The following is a 9,513-nucleotide window of genomic DNA, read 5'->3' on the forward strand; positions in this document are numbered from 1 at the left end:
TGAATTCTGCTGTGATCATCTCTGTACCTGCCTGAGGTGGGCAAGCACAGGGGGCAGCACCAGTTGCCTCACTTGCCAGGCATGCTGGGACTTCACTGTGGGTGCAAGCTGATGAAAAAGGACAGGAAGCTGGGACTTGGGCGGGGAGCTTAAGCTCCTCCAAAGGGAAGATCCAGCCCCACACTAAAGATTTAGGCCAGTGGGATGTTCGGAGCAGACCTACTTCAGAACTGGAGTTTCAGGAGATGACTATACTCAGAGCAGGACCCTAGTCCACAGCTTAGAAGCTCAGAAACCCAGCCCAGCCCTCTGAGGGAGACAAGGAGAGGAGAGGGATGCTAACGAGGCATCAGGGTGTCAGGAAGCAAAGCAGGGCCTATCAAGGACATCAACTGGGAAGAGGCAGCTGGGGTTAGACAGCTAAGACCTGTGGGGGCCCAAAGCGAACTCCAGAGCCCGGCAGCCTGCCAAGGCTCAGGGACCAGCCAGGCTGAGTGGTAGGATCAGCACCTGCAGCTAAGTGTGCAGAGTAAGGAGAAAGTGAAAGTCATACACAGGAACCACACCCTGCACTGGTGCAGAGGCTGTGTCACAGACATCAGGACCAGGCCACGGGAATGGCGCTGCTATCTGCACCAAGGATGGGAGACAGAGGGGGAAGCGGGTCTAGAGCAGCAGCCTTTAGGGTAATGTCTTACGGCCACTGTGGCTCCCCCAGGCCTAAGGAGTCACAACTCACACAGGCACAGGGACCGTGGAACACAGGCAAACAGTGTCATCCATCGGGCCTGGAAATGACCTGACCCTGGAGCACAAGGCCACCTGGGCAGCTTTCTCAATCCAGCCTCAGAGGTCCCTAGTGTTTGAGGGTTGGCCCAAGTGTGCTGTGCACTGACTCCACTGACAGAGAAAAGCACCACACAGAGTCCAAGGCCACAGCCACCCCAATAGCAGAGAGGGCCTTTATTTGACTCAGTTCCCAGTTACCCACGGCCCTGCTCCCCACTAATTTGCTTTCCTCTGTTTATCAGATTCCATGGAAGAGCACACCCCCCGGCTCAGTGCTGCCCCATGGAACACCCCGCGATGACAGAAATGTCCTGCCTCCTCCGCCTAATACAGGAGCTACCGGCCACGTCTATTAGACACTTGAAATGTGCCTGGTGGGGAAATGAAATTTTTTTTTTTTGGTTTGTTTTTGTTTTTGTCTTTTTGTTGTTGTTGTTGCTATTTCTTGGGCCGCTCCCGCGGCATATGGAGGTTCCCAGGCTAGGGGTTGAATCGGAGCTGTAGCCACCGGCCTACGCCAGAGCCACAGCAACGCGGGATCCGAGCCGCGTCTGCAACCTACACCACAGCTCACGGCAACGCCGGATCGTTAACCCACTGAGCAAGGGCAGGGACCGAACCCGCAACCTCATGGTTCCTAGTCGGATTCGTTAACCACTGCGCCACGACGGGAACTCCCGGGAAATGAATTTTTTATTTTAGTTCATTTCATTTTTAATATCTGTATGTGGCCAGCAGCTACCATACTGGACAGAGCAGTCTTGCCTCTTCCATGTGGTGGGGCAATCAACCTTTCTGAGGTTCAAACACTTAATCGTGTCCTTGTGCCAGGAACCATCCAAAGGGCTCTCTGGGGGCTCCTGAGGCTCAGTGGGTTAAGGACTCAACATTATCTCTGTGAGGATGCAGGTTCAATCCCTGGCCTGTTCAGTGGGTTGAGGCTCCAGCATTGCCATAAGCTGCTGTACATCACAGATGTGGCTTGGATTGGGTGTTGCCGAAGCTATGGCACAAGTCTGCAGCTACAGTTGTCATTCAACCCCTGCCCCAGAAACTTCCCTATGTTGCAGGAAAAAGAAAAAAAGAAAAATAGGGGAGTGGTGGGAGGAGCTCTCTGTTCAAGATAGGGCTGGGGAGTTCCTGTCGTGGCGCAGTGGTTAACGAATCCGACTAGGAACCATGAGGTTGCAGGTTCGGTCCCTGCCCTTGCTCAGTGGGTTAACGATCCGGCGTTGCCGTGAGCTGTGGTGTAGGCTGCAGACAGATCACGCATTGCTGTGGCTCTGGCATAGGTTGCAGATGGATCACGCGTTGCTGTGGCTCTGGCGTAGGCTGGTGGCTACAGCTCTGATTTGACCCCTAGCCTGGGAACCTCCATATGCCGAGGGAGCGGCCCAAGAAATAGAAGAAAAAAAAAAAAAAGATAGGGCTGAAATGGTAAAGACAATGAGGAAAGGGAGGAGTTCCCGTTGCAGCACAGCAGAAACAAGTCTGACTAGGAACCATGAGGTTGCAGGTTCGATCCCTAGCCTCACTCAGTGGGTTAAGGATCCGGCATTGCCATGAGCTGTGGTGTAGGTCACAGACGCGGCTCAGATCTGACGTTGCCATGGCTGTGGTGTAGGCTGGCAGCTGTAGCTCCAATTCAACCCCTAGCTTGAGAACCTCCATATGCCAAGGGTGCGGCCCTCAAAATCAAAAAAAAAAAAAAAAAAAAAAAAGGAAGGGAAGGGAAAGAAAAGAAAGGAAAACGTGTCTACCTGATTTCATCCTCACAGAAACCCTGCAAGGCAATACAATTATCTTCACCTGACAAAGAGACTGAGACTCAGAAAAATCTAATAACTTGCCTTGGGTCACACAGTTAATTAGGGCCAGAGTCAAGGTTTGGAGCCCCATGTCTGACTCCAAAGTCTGTGGTTTTCCACTTCATCATGTGGCTGAGGAAGAAAGTGCCCTTCCTGGCCCTGACGGGTGAGAGCTGGGCAGGGCAACGCCGTGGGCTGCTGGATGGTGCTCTAACTGGCCTCTTCCTGAGCCAGGTCTGCCCTGTTGCAACTTCATTACTTGGCCTGAAATGCATTTCTAGAACTCCGACACACCCAGATCCACACATAAGGCCAAAGGCACTCGGCCAAAGAAAAATTATCTGCTTCTGCGCCTTCCATTAGTGCAGATAATTAACAGTTGATTTGATATTCTTGGCATAAAGGAAGACAGAGCTGTGCTTTGTTTGGGCTGATATTAAAATACCTCTTCATCCCCTCTGCACGCTGATTTGCTCACTCGCCAGAGAACCAGACAGCAGGGTCAGAAGTGAGCTGGAAGGGAAGGAGAGGAGGGAGGAGAAGGAACTGACGCTTCTGAGACATCTAAGCTCTGCCAGGTACCAAGCTAAGAACTTCAACACATTCCTCAAGTGATCCCCATCCTATGAGGTCGCTATGACTATTCGTGTTTTACAGGAGCAGGACTGAAGCTCAGCGAGGTGAAGCAACTTGCCCAAAGTCACACAGTTGATGGGGCCAGAAGATGACTTCGCTATCCACGTCTGCCTGATGCCAAGGCCATTTTATATCACCCTGGCTCTAGGCAGAGACCTGGAAAACCCACCACTGCTTACGACGCACCTGAACTCCTTTCCAGCTCTACCCAGACCACACCTGAAGCCAGGCTCCTGCTGCAGCCACCCCTTCTCCCAGAAGTTCAGGCTCTATGAGCAGGAGCAGACCCCAGCCCCCAACTCCATTGTGCCATGGATGACAATGAGAGGCAGGCGTCCCTTTCTCACCCACCGCTTTCCTCCCCACCCCACAGGGTGCTGCCAGTTCAGCACAATAGAGCATTCTGTGTCCAGAGCCTCTGCTGGCAGCCATCAGGCTTTTGCAGCCCCCTCCAGACAATGGCAGAGCCCAAAAGCCCTGATGACCGGTGACAAATGTATGTGAATGACCAGCTTACAGGAAGTGGCCTTCAATAGTCCGATAGCTTCCTGCATCCTGACATTGTGAAGGCCCACTTCCCGTGCTGTCTCCGAAAATACAGCGAGGCAGAGCTGGGGGCGGGGGCAGAGGCAGGGCTTCCCTGCTCACCCTAGACCCAGGCAGTATTCAACCCTCTTGCCTAGTGATGCCACCAGCCTCACCTGACCCCTGACCAAACCCCACCCCAGCCCAGGCAGAACAGAGGACCTATTTTTAACGAGTCTACAGCCTTCCTCCGTTACCCACTGCCCACCCTGCCCGCCCTGCCTGCTTCCAGGATCCCAGGCCTTCTGCCGAGAAAGGCTGGCCATGGCTACTCACACACCTCGGGTGCACACCAAACATACGTCCCTGTGTCCCTGGTCACTCGACTCTGAACGATAACCTTCAGTAGGCTTACAAATGCTTATTAGGTCACCCCTTCAACCTTATCTTCCAGAGTGGACAATCACAATTCCTTCAACTTCCTCTGGGTCAAAAAAAAAAAAAAAAAAGCAAAGCGCAGCAAGAAGCTGGGGAGGCGGGGAAGGCCTCTGCTCCCACTGGGCTCCAGCTGGCCTCAGAAAAAGGCTTTCCCAGGTTGTGCCTTCCCACGCACTTTGCCTCCCAGAAGGAGCTGGTCAGAGATCAAGACCACCTACCAACTAGCAGGAAGACAGGGCAAGAGGAGCGCTAATGTCCTGAGCATCTTCTGCGGAGTCAGGCCCTCGGCTTAGCACTTTTCCTTCAATGACCTGATAGTAAATTCTCATGAAATAAGTCAGACAGAGAAAGACAAAAAAAAATAAAATAAAATAAAACTAATGAATATGGCAAAACAGAAACAGATTCAGATAGAGAGACTCATGAACTCATCAGTGAGTGGTTATCAGTGGAGGGAGGAGCAAATAGGGGGAGGGGATTAGGAGGTACCAACTGCTATGCAGAAAATAGCTACAGAGATACACTGTACAGCACAGGGAATATAGCCAATATTTTATAATAATTTATAAATGGAGTATAATCTTTTTTTTTTTCCCCTGGGGACCGCACCCTCAGCATACGGAGGTTCCCAGGCTAGGGATCAAACTGGAGCTGCAACTGCCGGCCTACACCACAGCCACAGCAACACCAGATCCGAGCTGAGTCTGCAGCCCACACCACAGCTCACAGCAACACCGGATCCTTAGCTCACTGAGTGAGGCCAGGGATCGAACCCACAACTTCATGGTACCTAGTCAGATTCGTTTCCACTGTGCCACAACGGGAACTTTGCCTGAAGTATAATCATTAAAAATCACGAATCACTCTACTGTGCACCTGAAGCCTACATAACTATGCCTCAATTTAAAGATTTTTTTTTTTTTCTGTCTTTTAAGGCCGCACCCGAGGCATATGGAGGTTCCCAGGCCAGGGGTCCAATCAGAACTGTAGCCAGTGGCCTACACCAGAGTCACAGCAACGCGGGATCCAAGCCACATCTGCAACCTACACCACAGCTCATGGCAACGCCAGATCCTTAACTCACTGAGCAAGGCCAGGGATCAAACCCACGTCTTCATGGTTGCTAGTCGGGTTCACTAACTGCTGAGCTATGACGGGAACTCCCCCCAAAAAAATTTTTTTTAACTGAAGACAAACACAGAGAAGTCAAGTCACCGGCCAGGGGTCACCCAGCTAACACAAGGCAGAGCCATACTACCCGCCCTGCACCTGCCTGGCCCTGGAGACAGGTTTAGATAGAGGGAAAGGGAAAGATACCGTTGCCCCCTCCTCTCACACCCCCTCTAGGATTCCTACCCATATCCAGTCACCGAATGTCCTCCCCTGACTTCCCGGCAAGCCCCCTGGAGAGGGGCAGGGGACTGCACCCACCCACCCACCCGCCTCCCTGAGTATTGTTCTCCACTTTCAATAAAGCAGGCCCTGAATCAGCCTCAGGCCATTGTGGCCAAGAGGTGGGAGGGGGCAGTTGTGGGAAACAGGAGAGGTCAAGAAGTGACAAGCCATTCATTCCCCTTGGCCACCGGGGACCTGAGGGCCTCAGCTCAGCCAGGAGGCGCCCCAGGCCCCATGTGTCCAGGAATCACGGAGAACAAAGACGTCTCTGGAGATGGAAGGAAGGAGGGGAGGAACTTTCCCACCCTCCGCCCTCCACCACACAGGGGAAGAAAGGCCAGGGGAGAGGCAGTTGGCCTCCCGGGGGTAGAAGAGGACCAAAGCCCGCGGACTTAACTTCCACTATCCTTTCCACCTGCATCTTAGAGGGCGACAGCCTGAGTCTGTGTCCTCACCTGTGACTGCCTTGCAGGGATCTTGGGAGGATTCAGTGAGAGAGCGATACACCCAGCCCCAGGCTCAGTGGAACTCAGGGAGCAAGCAGGTTTGCCTTCCTCTCTGGGCTTTGTCTGCCTCAGGTTCCTGGGACTAACAAGGTCCACAGCAGAGAGGGCAGCTGCCTTCTTCAGCCCATTTCCAAGAAGCAGGAAACCTTGAAATCCTGAGACTTGTGAAATAGGCCAGGCAGGAGGCATCTGGCCTAAAGCACCATCAGCTCTGCCTCCAGTGCTGGCTTCTGGACCCCAGGGAAACCCATGGCCACATGGACCCAGGGCTGCTGACCCCAGAGGGAGGTACCCAGGACTGGGGAGGGGCAAGGAGCCATGGGAGGCCCCCCTGAAATGGCCTCTAGTCCACTTGATGTCGCTGCATAAAGTGACAAGAAGGTAGGCTCCTAGGTTTGTTATCTGTGGCCTCTTCTGAATCCCAGCAAATTTCTGAGCCACTTCCCCACCCTGCTCAGCTTTTATTCAAAAAAAAAAAAAAAAAAAAAAAAAGACACATACCCACATAGCTCAATAGCTCAAGGGGCAAAGTCTTTACTAGAACATCAGCTTGAGGAGTTCCCGTCATGGCGCAGTGGTTAACAAATCTGACTAGGAACCACAAGGTTGCAGGTTCAATCCCTGCCCTTGCTCAGTGGATTAAGGATCAGGCATTGCCGTGAGCTGTGGTGCAGTTCGCAGACGAGGCTCGGATTCTGCGTTGCTGTGGCTCTGGCATAGGCTGGCAGCTACAGCTCCGATTAGACCCCTAGCCTGGGAACCTCCATATGCCACGGGAGCAGCCCAAGAAATGGCAAAAAGACAAAAAGACAAAAAGACAAAAAAAAAAAAAAAAAAAAAAGAATATCAGCTTGAACGAACCCGACCAGGCAGGTAAATCTGCCGGGGAAAACAGCAGAGGTGATGTTTGGATCCTCAGTGCTGTTTCTACCCCTCCCTAGGTGGAAAGGTCCAGAATTGCAGAGGTCGGCTAAAACCGAGGCAGCTGCAGTTGTCACCCTCAAAGTCAGTGTGCCCCCACTGGGAGAGCCCAGGGCCACGAGGCGGAAGGGCGTCCAGGCTCTGATAAGAAGGGGAAGGACAGGACCCATGCTGGAGCCTGCTGACTGTTCCTTCACCCCAGAGACCACAGGCTAATCAGCTCAGAGGGCCTTCCGGTCTAGGGTCCCCACCCTGAGGCCCCTGGGGAGAGGAGGAGCCAACACCAGCCTCACCCACAGGACTGGGCCAACAAGCAGTGGGCTCCGGCCTCAGGGGGGCAGGGTACCTACGTCCAAGGCTCTGGCCGCTGCCACTCCCCTGTGGAGGTTCCCCAAGGCAGCCCCTTCCACACAGCTACCCTGTCTACCCTCTTGCTATGGGCTGAACTGTGTCCCCTCAAACGCATTTATTGAAGTCCTGACTGCCCCAGCACCTGAGAATGTGACTGCCCCAGCACCTGAGAATGTGACTGCATCTGGAGGTAAGGCTTTGATCGAGGTGATTAAGTGGGAATGAGACCACTGGTGGGCCCCACTCTGCTCTGATCCATGTCTTAAAGGAAGAGGAGCTTTGGCCACAGAGACACCAGGGGCTAACAGCACCCAGAGGGATAGTGTCAGGAAGAAGCAGCAAGAGGGTGGCCTCTGCAAGTCAGGGAGGGAGAGAGGCCTCAGAGGACACCAATCCTGGTGGCACTTTGACCTTGGCCTTCCAGCCTCCAGACTGTGGGAGAGTAAGTTTCTGTTGTTTAAGCTGCCTGGCCCGTGGTATTTTGTTGCAGCAGCTCTAGCAAACTAAGACCCCGCCCCTGCCTCATGGGGGATCCTAAGGGGGGGTCTGGGGGGACTTCCCACCCCATATACTCCCAGCTGAGCCTCCCAAGGGGTTGGTGCCCTGAGAGCCACAATAACCCAGGCAGGGCCCCTTCAGCTCAGCCCCATCCCCTCAACTGCCCAGCTCAGCCTCCTCCAGAAACTCCCATCTGCCTGGAGGCCAATCAGTGAGCCAACCAAGGCAGGGCTGTGAGAGCATCAGGGACCTCAGTGGAGCTGCGGATGCTGTATGACACCCAGGGAGAACCAAGGGACTAGCGGGGGGGGAGGGAGTTGGGGGCAGAGGCTGGAGAGCACCGAGCAACACCAAATGGCAGGGTCAGGGGGGCCCACTCCCCAGCCCTCTGCCACTGCAGAGTCTACAGTTTCTCTCTTTAGTCAGGCACCCCCTTATAGAGACCAAAGATCTGAGTCCTGAAGTGTGGGTAAATGCATGGGATGGAAAAATACCACTAATCAAAATAACCACCTTTTCCTAACTGAGTTGCTGTGCCAAATGCCTTGAGTGTGTTTCTTTCCATCTTCACAATAACCCTGAGGTAAGCAATATATTAGCCCTATCTGACACGTGAGATTAAACACTGAGAAGCTAAGCAGCTTGCAAAGGCCACAGTGGCCTGTAAGTGGCAGTGCTGGGCTTTGAACCCAAGCAGTCTAACTCCAGAGCTGAGCTTCTGGGAGGGGGACAGGGAGGGCTAGGATCTGAGCCCATCAGAGCCCCAGCATAGGACAGTGGGGTGAGAGCCACCCAAGGACAGGGCTTTAGGGACAACAGCAGTGGAACAATCCACCTTGTCATCAATAGACTAAGTTATAAACACAAAGCCTCCATCTGTGGGAAAGACTGTGACCTCCTAGCCTCCCACACGTGGGGAAAACAGCCTGGAGAGCATCAAAGGGGCAGAGCTGCCACCAAAGGTTTATCTTTGGTCTCTGCTGGGAAAAGAAACCAGGAAAGGGGCAGGAGAAGCAGGCTGCAGCCTCCAGCAGAGATAAGTCACGAAAGCTGCCAACAGAGGGGCTGTGTCGGTGCCAGCTCTGCGCCCACTGGCCAGCAGACACTCAAGGGTGTTCCCTGTGGTCAAGTCCACTGGCCAAAAGGCCAGCAGACCTAGGTTTGGTGTGATGACAAGACGCAAACTGGGAAGGGGAGGGGCCACGGGGTGGCTACAAGCCCAGCTCTGCCAAGAATTGCCTGTGTTATCATGAGTGAGCCGTTTCCCGCTCTGGGCCCAGATCCCCTGTGTTAGCAAAAGGGGAACCAGTGCCCCCCTTCCTTCTGATTGAGCTCCTTGGGGAGGAGGAACAAAGGGAGAGGGCTTCCCATAAATACAAGACTTCATATAAATACCAGCTCCTTGAGGAAGTGAGGACACCGAAGGCTGTTCCTTCTCTGTTTTCAAGGCTCCTGCTTTACCTGCCAGCTCACCTTGCCCCCCAGGCCACACGGGAGGGAAGGCAAGAAGGGGAAAATGAAGCCAGAGCAGAGACATTCCAGAAGCTGTGGCTCCATTAGGGTCCCAGGCATTCCTATGCCCTCTAGGGAGTTCCATGTCCACAAGGTTGACCCAGAGGCCTGCTGAGGCCAAGGGCGAGCTCCAC

The 9,513-nt window shown here is 53.7% G+C and overlaps 1 long non-coding RNA gene across 1 annotated transcript in view; it reads right to left on the bottom strand.

The window, feature by feature from the left end:
- The window catches only part of LOC146402666 (uncharacterized), a 171,187-nt gene that overhangs the window by 65,722 nt on the left and 95,952 nt on the right, over positions 1-9,513 (bottom strand). The window lies entirely within an intron of this gene.

Source organism: Sus scrofa, chromosome 6 (assembly GCF_054392235.1).
Source record: "Sus scrofa isolate SSC_HxYL_T2T_F1_AM1 chromosome 6, Sscrofa_HxYL_maternal_Yorkshire_Landrace_v2.0, whole genome shotgun sequence".
In the NCBI taxonomy this organism is placed as follows: domain Eukaryota; kingdom Metazoa; phylum Chordata; class Mammalia; order Artiodactyla; family Suidae; genus Sus; species Sus scrofa.